Raw genomic sequence first — 15,828 nt, forward strand, 5'->3', positions numbered from 1 at the left:
AAATTCCATAGTCGCGCCCGAGGAAAATTGATGGAAACAATCATGTGGTTAGTCGATTTGAGCTGCACATGCTTGGGGCCTCTTTGATTTGTAGGATTTTGAAAACGTAGGAATATAAAAAGTGTAGGGTTGAAGTGGCATGCCCATTTGAATCCTATAGAATTAGCAATGATTGTTTGATGCCACGGGAAAAACAAAGGAATTGTAAAAAGAGGTTGGAGTGGATGTTAAATTTTCTATGAAATGTAGTACAAAAGATTCCATAGAAAAAATTTCTATGGGATCCAATTCTATGAATCAAAGGACCAATTGATGTCTGTCCATTGGATCAAAAAGCAAAGGTAGAACAGAAAATGACTGACCCAAAAACAAAAACCAGGAAACTGGTACACAGTCTGTCTGTAATTATCATTATGTAGATAATTACCAAACTATATAGTAAATACATCACCACTATGGTGGTAACTTTTAGCAAAACAATGAAACAAAGTGATGCTGCCTCGTAGGGTCCACATTGTAGTGTCACGCTGATTTAGGACTTAGACACATACACATAGGTGACAAAAACTCCATTGTAGACACGGTAGAACCAAAACGAGAATTATCTCTTGAACTAAATAGATGAAACTAATATGATAACCTTTATATCAATGCAGCGGTAACTTCATACATTATCATGTGATAACTTTGAGGAAAACATTATCGAGTATACCCATATTGGGATATACTCCCTCCGTCCCATAATGAATGTAGTGTCAAAAAACGTCTTACATTAGGGGATGGAGTAAGTAGTTTTAAAGCTCTAGTGGAAACAAACTCGATTATTACAACGGATCATAGATCAAGTACTATGGTTTAAGAGTTAAAAACATTTTGAAATTCTGAAAATTTTGCTTTTAGAAAGAAGCGTGTCATTGCTTGTATCACCTACACACGGACCCATCTTTTATGCTCTAGCAACTCAGGAGAACACACTCTAACTCAATCGCGCGTATGGTTGTGCGTAACTTTGTCAAAAAATATTAACCAAGTAACTTGTCCCAACGGATAAATATGGAGTAAAGAAAATGCTTTTTTCCTTTCAAATTAATTGAAACTGTGGTTTGGTCCAAATTTTTTTATCTTTGTCTATCAATACGTAGAGGAAATTATTAGCATTGACATATGAAGTTGATACCACCAAATGCACCACGGGATATATGCATGTAATATGTACGATTCATACTAACTTACAAGCAAGATATCTTTTTTTTTGGAAAAGGGGGACTTCCCCGGCCTCTGTATCGGAAAGATGCATACGGCCACCTTTATTAAAAAAGCAAAGAGGTTCAACACAAGTCTAAAAAACTAAAAAAAAAGCAGCTCACAGAGCGCTGAATAAGCAAAACAAATGCCACAGCCGACCGGCAAGAGAAAGATAGGAAAACTAATTGCCTATCCTATTACATGACCGCCATCCAAATCGGCTGAAGATATCCCGTGCAACCATCTCCCATCGGATAGATCCAGTAACCAAACACTCCCTGGCCTCCGTCGGAGTGAGCAATGACCACATATGGATCAAAGCAATGGCTCGGAATATAACCTGCAAAAAATGAGTGTTGGATGTTCTGTTAAAGACTAAATCATTTCTGCAATTCCACATAGCCCATAATAACGCACATACTCCAACACGAATGTGTCTCACTGTATGGGGCTCAATCCCATCCAACCACGTTCCGAATAACGTATTAATATTCTGTGCAGGAGTAATATTAAAGGCTATTGTCCCTGATTGCCATAAATTTTTTGCCATAGGACAATCGAGAAAGAGGTGTTTAATAGTTTCATCTGTATCACAAAAGCTACACCGACTAGATCCATTCCAGTTGCGTTTAATCAAGTTGTCCTTAGTTAAAATGACTTGTTTATGCACAAACCACATGAACACTTTAACTCTCAAAGGGACTTTGACTTGCCATACGTGTTTCGACTTTGGAATATAACTAGAATTAATGATATCGACATACATAGATTTAACCGTAAAAACTCCATTCGTCGTAAGCTTCCAACATAACCGATCTGGGCGCTGAGAAAGTTGAACCTCCATCAGTCTTCTCACAAGATGGAGCCAAGCTTCCCAACGGTTACCGGCTAAATCTCTCCTGAAGCTAATATGTAGAGGCGTGGACTGACACACCGTCTGAACGGTCGCATCTCTTCGTTGAACAATACTATAGAGAGAAGGATAATGAACCGCCAATGGCGTATCCCCTAGCCAGGTATCCTCCCAGAACCTTGTAGACGTACCGTTACCAATAACCACCTTGGTCCGGTTAAAGAAGAGCGACTTAACTCGCATCAGGCCTTTCCATAAAGGCGAATCCGTCGGCCTCACCGTCACCTGAGATAAGGTCTTGGAATGAAGGAACTTATTACGCAGAATCTGGGCCCAAGTGGCCTCGGTCTCTCGCGAAATCTGATATAGCCATTTACTGAGGAGACATTTGTTCTTAACCTCCAGATTTTCGATCCTGAGACCCCCTTGGTCCTTAGGTCGACAAATAATGTCCCATCTAGCTAATCTATATTTTCTCTTCAACTCACCGCTTTGCCAGAAGAAACGAGATCGATAGAAATCGAGTCTTTTTCCGAACACCGACTGGTACTTCGAAAAAAGACAGAAGAAACATGGGCATACTAGTGAGCACCGAATTAATAAGAACTAGCCGGCCTTCATATGATATCAGTTTGCCTTTCCAACATCCCAATTTCTTCTCAAAATGATCCTCAATGCACTACCATTCGCTATTTGTTAGCTTACGGTGGTGAATGGGTATACTAAGTACGTAAAAGGTAACGCCCCCAATTCACACCCGAACAGTTGCTTATATGCCTCTTGTTCTTCATTGGCTCTACCAAAGCAAAACAATTCACTCTTGTGAAAATTAATTTCCAGCCCAGACAACTGTTCGAACAAGCATAACACCAACTTCATGTTTCGCGCCTCCGCCAAGTCATGCTCCATAAAGATGATAGTATCATCAGCGTACTGTAGGACAGATACACCTCCATCCACTAGATGAGGTACCATGCTACCTACCTGTCCTGCATCCTTAGCACTCCCTATTAGAACTGTCAACATGTCATCTACAATGTTGAACAGAATAGGTGACATTGGATCTCCTTGTCTCAGGCCCTTATGTGTTTGGAAATAACGACCAATGTCATCATTGACTTTGATTCCAACACTGCCTTGTTGCTTGAAAGATTCTATCTGACGTCGCCAAGCGGGATCAAAATCTTTCATCCTCAACGCCTGTTGAAGGAATGGCCATTTGACTTTGTCGTACGCTTTTTCGAAATCCACTTTGAAAACCACCCCATCTAGTTTTTTCGTATGAATTTCATGGAGCGTTTCATGCAGGACCACCACCCCTTCAAGGATGTTCCTATCCGGCATGAAAGCAGTTTGGGATGGCTGCACCACAGAATGCGCAATCTGTGTGAGTCTATTAGTCCCAACCTTGGTGAAGATTTTGAAACTTACATTCAGAAGACAGATGGGCCTAAACTGCTCAATTCGGACCGCCTCTGTCTTCTTCGGCAATAAAGTAATAGTTCCAAAATTCAGATGAAACAATTGAAGCTGTCCAACGAATAAGTCGTGGAACATCGGAAGCAAATCTCCTTTAATAATATGCCAGCATCTTTTGTAAAACTCCGCCGGAAATCCATCCGGCCCTGGAGCAGAGTTACTCTTCATCCGAGCAATAGCTTTGAACACCTCTTTCTCGGAGAATGGGGCCGTTAAGATATCATTTTCATCTGAAGCCAACTGTGGGATATCCTTGTTCCGCGACTCATCAAGCGAGACAAAATTATCCTCTGGAGGCCCAAATAATTTCTTATAATACTCAGTGATGTAAAGTTTTAAATTTTCCTGCCCTACAATTGTCCCTTCTTCTTGCTCAAGCTAAAAGATCCTTTTCTTTCTATGCTTGCCATTAGCGATCATATGAAAAAACTGAGTGTTGGCGTCCCCTTGGACCACTTTGCGGACCTTCGCCCGCAGTGCCCACTTCAGTTCTTCTTCTCGCAGCAGCTCTTCCAGTCTTCTCTCCGCATCTAGCTTAACATGCAATTCCGTTGGATCTAGGATTGTGCACTCGGCTTTTACATCTAAGGCCTGCATAAGGGAAAGGAGCCTTTCCTTTTCGACCTTATACACCCCACTAAGATGCTTAGCCCACCCTCGTAAGAAACTTCGCAGGTGACGAATCTGATTCTGCCATCTCTCTATTAGAGTTCTACCTCCTGAATCTTTAGTCCATTCCCTGGCTATCAGATCCAAAAAACCTTCTCTCTCAAACCAAGCTAGTTCAAAGGAGAAGATATTCTTGTTCCCTACGTGCGTTTGCCTCCCCAGAGTCAACCAGCAACGGGGTGTGGTCTGAAATTCCACGCAAAAACGCCTGAACGGTGACTAGAGGAAACTTTTGTTCCCTGTCCACACTCGCGAGGACACGGTCAAGTTTCTCAAAAGTAGGAGTAGGCAAAGAATTAGCCCAGGTGAATTTTCGGCCGAAAAGCTCTATCTCTCTCAGATCCAAGCTTTCAATAATGGTGTTAAACATGAACGACCACCTGCCATCAAAATTGTCATTGTTCTTTTCGTCCCTCCTTCTAATGATATTGAAGTCGCCCCCTACTAAGATTGGAAGCTGCTCTGATCCGCAAATACGGACTAGATCCGCCAGAAAGTCCGGTTTTAATTCTGGCTATGCGGCACCATATACCACCACCAGGGCCCAATTAAATCCATCGATCTTGGACCTAACCCGAAATTTGACAGCGAAATCTCCCATGACCACACTCCGAACTTCCAGCGTCTCACATCTAACCCCAAGTAAGATGCCACCTGATCTTCCTCTCAGAGGTAGACAATGCCAATCAAAATCGGCCCCTCCCAACAGCGTATTAAGGAATTGGGGCGCAAAATTGCCTCTTCCAGTTTCCGAAAGAGCAATAAAGTCCAGCCTCTATTCAATCGAAGCCTCTGCTGAAAACGTCTTTTTAGACCTCTGCTATTTCAAAAGATTCCTCTCATAACTCATCATGAAATTTTTTGGTCATCCGGTTCCTAGCACTTCTACGCACTACCGAAGTCGGGTATATTTTGCGCTGCCACTTGCGCTTAGGTTTGGGTAAATCCACCACCCGGTCCTCACAACCGGTGGCAAGGATTCCCTCAGAAAGGCCCTCTATATTATCTTCATCCCCAGTCGCTACAGAATCATGCTCCTCGCCTGACCCGGGGGGAGGGGGGCAATATCTGCACAAAGTGAGTCTAACACCCTAACTCCAAACTGCAAAATCTCAAAATCGTTCATGGGTTTAACTGCTGCTAAGTTGCGAATCATGTCTAAAGCACGATCCACTTCAAGATCCAATAAATCATTTACTGAATGCGAGATTTCATTTTCATTACTACCAAGTGAAACCCCTAACTGGTTTGCATTATGAATAATCTCAGCATCAGAAAAATGAAGAATAGAATTGGAAGTGTTAACCGACATACCAGTAGTGACCTCCAGATCACGAAGCTTGGCCGCCCGCTTGGCGCACCTCAGCTGCATGTCATCAACCTCCAGCTGGTCCTGGAGGCGACAGCTCATTCGCCGCCCCTGAGACATAGGATCTGGGATCCCTCCGAAAACGATTACCTCCTCCCTAGAGACCTGGATAGGGGTCACGCCTCCCGCCTCACCCCCACCACTCGGCATACCAGGAACTCCCGGTCCCGACCTCGGCTCCGTGACCGACGTGCACCGAGGGAAAGAGAAGTGAGGGGCCGTCTACCCCCCTCCCTCCTTGCCGGTCAGAGCAGCTAGGCCGGCAGGTGCAGTGCTCAAACTAGTTGGCGCCGGCGGACCCGACCCCTGAGGCAAATCAAGGGATCGCCCGCCCGTGGCTCCCACTGAGGCCGTAGGAGAAGAGTGCGCCTCCACCGTGGGAGAAGAAAGACCAAAGGCCTCCTGCCCTGGTCTCCCTCTCCCTGCCGACCCGACGGCAGCGTGCAGTGCCGGCCTGTCCCCAACGGTCCTCAACCGAGGATAAGCACCAGTAGAAGAAGGAGTATAGGGGGCCTCGTGCCCACCATCCCCCTCTCTCTCGGCAACGCCGTCAAACCTTGCAAAGTCCAAGGGTGGTGGCGTGTCCTCTAGCGCATCCTTAGACTCCACCCTGTCGCTCCAGAGTCTCGAAGGAGCGAATGCAGGCTCAAACAAACCGAATCGCAAAGTGCTCATAGGCGCCGAAACCGAAGGGGCCGCCCCCGACCCCGGTGCCTGCGAGGTGGAACTCGGCCCGTTGGCCAACTGATTCACAACCTCATCTCCTCGCGAATCCGTGTTACCGGACCCATCATCCTTATCCTGCATATGCACATATGTCCCTGCGATAGCCTCCGCAAAAAGCTCTGAGTGCTCAAACTCTATCTCAAGGTTGAAAACCTCCCCCTTATAAGTCAACTTGACCATGTCACGTACAAACTCAATATCCAGGATACTCACGAGTAAACGTGCCATCCCAGTAGCCCTGGTGAAAGCCATGTCCACCTTTTCCGTTTTCCCGACCAGCATTCCCAAACTAGCAGCAAGTCGGGCATCATGAAGCGGCTTGGAAGGCGCCCCCGAGAAACGCAACCAAACCTAAGTGAGCGGCTTGCCCTGCGGCTCAACTCGATCGTTTCCACTCATGGAACTCGAGGATGCACTCAGTTCCAGGGACTCTGCACAACCCAAAACTGAGCATGCGCTCTAAGTCCTCCGATGTCGGGAAATCCACCTTAAAAGAATTATCCTCGAGACGACTAAGTTCCCACACAAAGTCCCCTGGTATAAGCTCAGAAAGCCTGTGAATAATTTGTGCCTCAGACACCTCGCACTTAGTTACCTTAACAATCCCTATATATGAACTCTGTGGCTCGTCAGGAATCTCCCTTGCACTGGGAGACTCAAAAAACATCAACTCAGAACAGTAGACTCCATAAATGGTGATACTCGGCATTTGATCACGCAAAATCGGGCATGCCCCAGACTCATGTACTGGCTTAAGACAAGTATCACAGAGCTCCGTCTCACACTCAGCAATAAAGTGGCCTCTCTCGCCACACCGGTAGCACATCATCTTTTTTTTTACGAGCCCACTTGGATGCTCTCTCCTCCTCCGCCTTATGAACCATCCCGGCATCCTCCGTCTCAACGGACTCTGGCAACGACACAACCGCAGACGCGAGCGCAGACACCACTTCCATAGTCTGCCCGGGCAGCTCCACATCCTGGCCGGTGACCTCGACCGTCGGATCCACCTCGGCCGGGGGTGGGGGCTGGCGGTAACGGCCCCTGCCTCCGCGACCACCGCGACCCCCACGGTGTCCTCGGTAACCACCGCGCTGCCTGTAGTCGGGGCCAGATGCTCCCTCTACAAAACCACCAGGCGGACCGTAGAAAGGCCGATCAACTGACCCATCTCCCTGCCATGCGTAGTCGCGCCCACCACCTATGGACGACGAACCACGATGTTGACCAACTCCATACGCATTGAACCCATCATCACCCCACTTTCCTCGGGGTGGGCCATTGCCACCTTGATTAGACGTCGCCCGAGCCGCGGTCACACTTCCCTCTCCTGCAACAGGTAGCGCTGGTGCGGTCTGAACCGGCACCGCTCGCTTCTGAGATGGTCGCGCCACATAATGCGGCGGAGGCGCCGCCTGAGACGGCAACCCCGGTACCAAAGCCGGCGAGGGCGGTCTTGGTGCAGCAGCTCCTCGTCCTACAGGCGAGGGCGTCGGAGGTCTAGGCGGAGCAGCCCCGTGCCCCGCCGGCACGGGCGTCGGAGGCCGACTCCCCTGCGCAGCCCGCTCGGCTCCCACCTGTGTCTGCTGCAGCCCCGGCGTGGTCCCTCAACCGGTCACCGCAGCGATACGGGGCACCTGAGGCGCTCCCCTGCCAGCCGCCAGAACCGGCCTCTGGCCAGGTTGCGCGCCGCCACCTCTGGCCGCCGGCGCCACCCCGGAGCTCGACTGGTTGTTGGGGCCGGCAGCCGCCGCCTCTCCCCGCCCCGCTATTAGAGGGGGAATGCGCGCCGCTATCCCTGGACCACAATGACGAATTCCCGGAGCCCCCCCCCCCCTGCATCTCAAGCTAGGGCACAGCGACGGCGGCCGATCGCACGAGTTGCCTTGATCGCTCGAACGCATGCAGGAGGAAACTCCTACGTAGTCCGTAGGCCCAGCGTAGTCCACGTTAGGCCTCCACGACTATTGCTACCTATCTACAAACACCCACGGCTCAACCATACATCCGTACCTAAATTCATTCCAAGATGAACATGGAGAAAGGAGGAGACGAAGACAGGCTGTGAACCATAACTAGCAGCAACTATCCATCAGTCAGCACTGAGAGAAGAGAACCGCCGTCTGCGCCCAGTTCGCAGCAACTGAATCTCGGTTGCCGGCAGAGACAAAGCAGAAATGGCTCGTAAGGGTAAGGATGTAATTCCACAGGTTAAATGGTATAACCCAGTTGGAGCATCTTCAATAGATAGATGATGTAAAATAATATGGGACCACTTTTTACATCATGAGAGAGTAAGAACACTGCTACAATAGATAATGTAGATGCAAATATTTTTACTAGGGGATATGACGTTTTGTAAAATAGGCCACCAAGTGATGCAAATTTGCAAGCCTTGCTTCGGTACACCCATTCCAACCCTGATCTGTCGGTCCCACCCGATCGCCCACGCATGTCGCGTCTCGTGCCCCATTTCGTCCCGCACCCACCACGATCCGCCGCCCTCCACGAGCTCCCCCCCCCTCCCCCCCCCCCCCCCCCCCGGCCGATCGCCGCCTCTGCCCGCCCAGTGGACAGCCGTCACCGCCGGTGCCGGACACTGCCACGTTTCCCTACCGCCTCACACCACACCCATCCCCATCGCGGATTTGCCTTCTTCGACGTCCAGTCACTTTTTTCACCTCACACCACACCCGTCCAATGGCCTCCGTCGTTGCTATCCCCCATCCCTGTCGTCAACGGCGTCTACCACGCCGCCAACCGTAATCACATCGGGGGGCTTACCTCACGGCCCCGATACTGCCACCGTTGGACTTTTCGCACGACATCGACCCCTAGCATTGAAGGTTTTCCATCTAAACCATCATCTACGTATCGAAAGTCCAAGAAATGAGCATCAAAATAATAATTCGGAACGATGTTTGCACTTGAACCGAGATATTCTTTGTGTGTCAATGTTGTGCAGTGTTGGTAGTGAGGTGTTTTGAATTGAGGAAGAAACCGGATACACAAGCGATGAGTACGATAGTGAAAATGCCAGTCGTATCAATAACGATTGTACAAATGAAGATGATTATAGCAGCGACAACGAATCGTGGTCGTCATATGATAACTTACCTACGGAGGACTTTAAAAAAAATGAGGATGATGAATGCAGTGAAAACGTAAGTAACGTGTAGGTTAATTTGATTTTTTTATTGGCAAAAAACGCATGGCTACTTATAAGTCTTTGTTTTTAATCTACATGAAGTTGTTCAAAATGAGCAAAATGATTTTCGATAACTTAGCCAGGTTCGATCAAACATTTTTTATGGCACGCGGTCATATGAACTAAATAATGACAACTTACATGTGTTTATGTGTAATTTTGTCGGAGGATGTTGATGGTCCTAGTGGTGATGACGACCAGGATGATAATATGGACTTTGGGCAGGCCAAATAGCAGCAACAGGCGCTAGATACACATTGAAAGGTACACATTCTAGAACAAGCACGCGAAAGAGCGTAGATTCATCATTAGAAAAGAGAAGGTGAAACAAGGGAAAGATCTTTCAGGTACTATACGGTTCAGGCGTTTCGTTTGCTCTAGGGCAGGAAAACGGCAGAGCAAATTCTTAAACATAGAGAGGGTAAGACTTGAGACTCGGTGCGAGTGTGGTGCACAGCTGGTGGTGAAGTTGGACAGATCACGTAGATTTTGGTTCGTCACGACATTTGTGGACGATCACAACCATCTGCTGCCTAGACCCGACGAGGACTCATTTCTATGGTCACATAGATGGATAAAAGATTTTCAGAGACCATAAATCTTAGAGATGGAAGGAGCTCGGATCAAAAAGCACATAATCATCGATAACTTCATCAGGATGTATGGTTCGTATGATAAGTGCGGCCTTGTGAGGTGAGACGTTTACAACATGTGTTGCAGAGAAAAAATGAAAATGATTGCAAAGGGTGATGCTGACACGGTAATCGGCATTACGAGGAGCAGAAAGGCGAAGGACCCGGACTTCTTCTTTGAATACATGCTTAATAAGGAAGGGCGGTTAAAGAGCATGTTCTCATGCGATGCACAGTCACGGCGAGACTATTAGGACTACGGAGATGTGACGGTGTTTGACAACACATACAACATAAATAGGTATGGTATGCCGTTCATCCCTTTGTCTGCGTTAATACCACCGTTACACCATCTCTTTTGGTTGTGCCATTGTGTCTGACGAGACTAAAGGTATGTACGTGTGGCTGTTGTAGACATTCATGAAGCAATTTTTCAGCAGAAGCCAAAGTCAGTAAACATACACAGAGACGCTGGAATGATCCGACCGATTCAGCATGTCCTTCCAGATGTGTGACATCGTCTTTGTTCATGGCATGTAAAGAAAAATATGCAGAGACACACCTTTATCATAAGTCACTGAAGGAGTTCGGGTCGTTGTTGTACTACTCCACCTCTCATGCCAATTATCATGAGAGATGGAGTGCTTTTGTCGATAAATGGAAGTCGGAGAAAATTGGCATGAAAGATGTAGTAGTACAACCGCAACCTGAACTCCTTCCTTGACATATGATAAAGATGCTCTGCACATTTTTCTCTACATGCCATGAATAAAGACGATGGCACACATCGGGAAGGACATTCCGAATTGCTCGGATCATTGCAGCTTCTCCGTCTATGATTACTCACTTTGGCTTCTGCTGACAATTCGCTTTCATGAATATCTATAGTAGCCACACGAACGTATCTTCAATCTCGTCAGACAAAATGGTGCAACCAAAAACGGTGGTGCAGTGGTGGTTATTAACACCGACTAAGGGGATGAACAGCATAGCATACATGTTCATCTTATATGTGTCGTCAAACACTATCACATCTCCGTAGTCCTTGTAGTCCAGTCATGATTGTGCATCGCACCAGAACATGCTCTTTAACCACCCTTTCTTATCAAGCACATACTCAAAGAAGTTAGGGTCATTTGCCTTTCTGCTCCTCGTAATGCTGATTATCGTGTCAACATCACCCTTTACGACCAGTTTCATTTTCTCTATGCAACACAGGTTGTAAAGGTCTTGCCTCACAAGGCCGATCATACGAAACATACCTATTGATGAAGTTATCGAAGATTATGTGCTTTCTGATCCTAGCTCCTTCCGTCGCTAAGATCTCCGTTCTCTGGGAATCTTTTATTCGTCTATGAGATCACAGAAATGGGACCTTGTCAGGTCTAGCCAGCACATGGTGTGATTGTCCACACATGTCACGACGAACAAAACTCTACCTGATCTGTCCAACTTCACCACCAACAACGTACTGCACTCACACCGGGTCTCAGGTCTTAGCCTGCGGTGCCTGCTCCGTGTTTAAGAATTTGCTCTACCATTTTCCTGCCCCGGAGCAAACAAACCGCCTGAACTGTATAGTTCTTGAGACACCTTTCCCTCGTTTCACCTTCTCTTTGATGATGCTGAATCCATGCTCTTTCATGTGCTTGTTGTAGAGCGTGTACGCCTCTCCTGGTGACCCAAAAAGTCATAACCGTAACTTTCCCATGTGTATCGTATTCAGCTTAGAACATACCAACACCAGAGTTAAATATTTGCCTTTCCCTAAAGTTACAAAATGGAATAGATCGAAAAGTGTACACCAAACACTCTACTTTAGATGCATGTACATGTTTTTCATAATCTTATATGCTAACCTGGTAGGGCACAAGTGGTCGTATAGATGATAGTTTTGATGATCTCCCATGGAGGTTGAGGTGGTGGAGACGCTGATGAAGAACCCTGATCCCCCAGGGTGAAACCTTGGCTTCATGAGACACATGTTCGTGAAATAGGATGTTCTGTCTCATCTATGTACAACATGTTACATACTCTATTTATATATAAGCCGCCTGCCAAGGATCAATACGGTTAGGGTTTAGCACTACAAACAACTTGGTAACAAACTATGCCACTTGTTAGGATACTAACTGATCGCCTCGTTTTCTTCTAGATAAAAGGCTCTTCTAGACTTTGCTTTTCAAAGGCTTGAACGTTGAAGTCTCATTGTTCCCATCATCAACGTCATCTTCAGGCCAAAAATCCATAATACTCTTGAGAAAATCATCCACCCTCTGTATTTGCTCTGGGCTCATAAACCGATGCTAGCCTTGTTGCGGACTTCGTGATAATTATCCATACGTGTGTTTGGCATGCCTAGCATAGGGTAAATAGCAAGCTTTGCTTCCATTGTCCACCTCTCCAGAACACAACAAGTAGGGATGGTCTCAGGGCCGGTCCTAAGATTTCATTGGCCTGGGATGAAACTATAACCCAGCTGGGGCTCTTAATATAAACATTAAGATAATAGACAATATGTGGGTATAAAAAAAGTGTGGTCTCCTCTTGGCTGATGGATTTACCTCTTACCTTCTTGGTGGCTGACGTGTAGGTGGTGCTATGGACTATGGAGACGAGAGTTGTGCCTTGTGGGTAGTGGTTAGGTGGGCTTCGAAGTGGTGAAAACTTACTCTTAACACAGTGACATCTTGAGTCCTCACGATGAAAAAATGATACGATATAGGGGGTGAGGCGATCTCGGTGTGGTAGCGCTCGTTTGTGGCATTCTGCTGCCTCATGCTTGTGCAGCTGCATTTTGTGCTACGACATTGGGCCAGGCCTAATATCAAGGTGAAGCTAAGAAAAAGGGCCTAGCATCAAGGTAAAGCTAAGAAAAAATGTCGCCGGTATCAACACGAAAGAGTAGTTAGTACTAATGTGTGCCCTAAAAATAGGACCATTGTAGCTTGTATTAACTAACATGTTTATGCCATATCATTTCTTTCGAATATCTACATTGCATCTTTTACACTCAGAAAAACAAGAAAAAGATAACTGCTGATGCATCACAAAAATAATTTGCATTCACATAAGTAAATTACCTCTCTGTTTTACTCGGTCCCTTGTTCATATGTTTTTACTCGTTCATCTTCAGAGCACGCTCACCTGGAGTTGAAGAATTTGGTCCATCACAGTTATAGTAAATGCTAAATCTGCAAGAGAAAAACAACGCTGTATTATTACTTCTTTCAAAAGATAGTACTATAACACATACAAAATAAAGGAGAAATTACTATGAGATGTTGATTCTACTCCTAATTTGCACTGTGACGGGGTGACCGGAAGTCTAAACGGGGTTCTGTAATTCACGTGACTCTTAAAAAGTAGATAGATCTAAATAACTCTGAAATAATAATACTGCAGGAGAATTAGGATATCCAACATCCTACTCCTTTGGATCAGTTAATTAGAAGGGTGGGTCGGCTATAGCGGCTCTTAGTAGATCGGAGTTGTGGAGGAATCGTCAATTTTTGCCCGAGGCGAGAGGCGATTTTCTTTCGCGGCGGCCGCTGCAGCAGGACAACATACATACCAAATCATAACCAAGTACCGAAATCATAACCAAGTACCGAAATCTAATGAAACTCCGCAGCAAAACATCGGAAAGAAGAAATAACACACTGCGCACCAGCGTAGGCCGGAGGGCGGTCCAACGAAGCACGCGTGCGCTGCGGCCAGGTAGGCCGGGAGAGGGTGGTCGCTTGCGCGCACGAGAGGCCGTGCGGCGGCTGGAGATCTCTAGGGATGAAGGCGGGCGCCCGTGCCTGCGACCAGGAGAAGCGGCGGCGACGGCGGAAATCTGCACCTGCGACCGGGAGTAGCGGCGGCGGTTAGAGATAAGGCGGACGCTCGTAACTCTCACCGGGGAAGGCGGTGGCGGACGACTGTGTGGCTCCATATGTTCTTCCAATCTCTTTTTCTACGGGTTTTTTTAGAGCAAAATCTCTTTTTTTAGTGATATATATGTTCTTCCAATCACATTACATCGGACTGATGGGCTGCTTCCTCCATGGGCTGACGGCATCTCCAACGCCGACCCTCAAATCTTCTGCAACCGTTCGGACCGCATTGTTCAAACAGCAGAAGTCATCTAACGCGGTCCTGTATCAGTCTGTAGTGTGGGTCGAACGCGTTACCTCCCGCAAAACGGAGACAAACATAAGGGATTTACAGGAGTCTGAACTGATCTTACGCCCGCTTCTGACCATCCTGACCCATAAAAAACCCTCTTCCCTCCCTTCCCGTACTTTTCTTTTGATGTACGCATCGCTTACCGCGCCGCATTCATACCGGTCTAGAGCACACGAAGCCCGACATTGATGTCTGATGTGACTGGAGGGAAGGAGGGCGGCGTTGACCGACGCGACCTCTCGGGAGTCGCCGCTTCAATGCAGACGCAGGTTCTCGAGAAACCAACTTCAGTCGTTGCGTCGCATTGAAGCGGTTGACCGGTCCTTCGGTACTTCTCATGGCATGGCCTGGCCGCGGCTATATAAGCCGTGCTCCAGTGTCGTCCACATCGCTTTCTTTTCCTCCTCCTTCCCTCGGCCCCCCCACCTCCCTCCACATCTCCAGCAATGGTCAAGTCCTGGGCATCGGCACCGGCAAGCGGTTCCGGAGCGGGATCTGGTGGATCATGGCGGCGCGGCCCTCGAACTCCGGGGCCATCGTCCTCATAGATGGGCGTCTCCTCGACGAAGGAAGAGATCGTCATCTCCTCCGGCGACGAGGAGGACCAACTGCCATTACCGTAGCAACTCATGTCGACGGTGCTGGGCCAAGTCTACGCCACCATCGGCATGGAGTTCAAGGAGTAGATGGAGCTGATGCTCCGTAGCTCCATGGTTTGCTTCAACGGCCCTGCTCCGCCACCGAGGACGCTCCTCCCCATGAAGCCGGAGCCAACATCCCCTCCATGCTCTCTGCCACCGCGCAGCGGCGGCGTCCTATTTGGACGCCGTGTGAAGAAAGAGTGGCTCTCGCCGTCGTCCCGACGCTTCGTCAAGGAGGAGCGCCATTCGCCGCCCCCGACGCGTCGTCAAGGAGGAGTGTCGCGCGCATTCTCCACTACCTCAACAACAGCAGGGCCGACAGTAGTTGTTCATCGTCCTGGAGCGTCATTGGGGCGCAGGAGTACACTGACCGGTAGCAACGCCGGCGGGACAGGTGCAACGTCGTAGGCCAGTCCAAGTTCATGGACTCCGACGTCCCGCCGCCACACATCGTGATGAACCCGGACCTGGCGTACTCCTTAGCCTTGGACTGCTCCGTGACGATGTTGGAGAAGGCCAAGCACTCGCAACAGAGGAGCTGGGCCGCGTCGTCGGGGGATTGCATGGGAGGAGCAACAGGGCCGAAGTCGGACGTCGTGGGAGGACCACCATGCTGCGGTGACGCTAGACGATAAGGGGAAAAGTAGCAGCCGAAGGGGAATCCTATATATTTTGTTGAGTATATTAATTATTAAGAAAGACGAGATAGACTAGGATTTGTTCTGACTTGTCTTGAACTCCAAGATGATCATTGTACTCCTATATATATGCCCATGAGGCTCAAGCAATACACCAACTATTCTATCAAATTCATCTCTCCTTCTAACACGGTA

The 15,828-nt window shown here is 47.9% G+C and overlaps 1 long non-coding RNA gene across 2 annotated transcripts; it reads right to left on the reverse strand.

Annotated features, from left to right (window-relative positions):
• Positions 1-1,242: 1,242 nt before the first annotated feature.
• Positions 1,243-14,135, reverse strand: LOC147978263 (uncharacterized). 2 transcript variants are annotated; one of them, XR_015618042.1, is made up of 4 exons: positions 13,852-14,135; positions 12,315-13,732; positions 12,041-12,235; positions 1,243-1,585 (listed from the first exon to the last, which is right to left on the reverse strand). It is a non-coding gene; the product is annotated as an uncharacterized LOC147978263 (long non-coding RNA). The 2 variants fall into 2 exon arrangements; XR_015618041.1 differs by having other exon boundaries at positions 12,041-13,732.
• Between the last annotated feature and the right edge of the window lie 1,693 nt (positions 14,136-15,828).

The sequence above is a fragment of the Triticum urartu genome, chromosome 3A, assembly GCF_056163025.1.
Source record: "Triticum urartu cultivar PI428250 chromosome 3A, HENAU_Tu73, whole genome shotgun sequence".
NCBI lineage: Eukaryota > Viridiplantae > Streptophyta > Magnoliopsida > Poales > Poaceae > Triticum > Triticum urartu.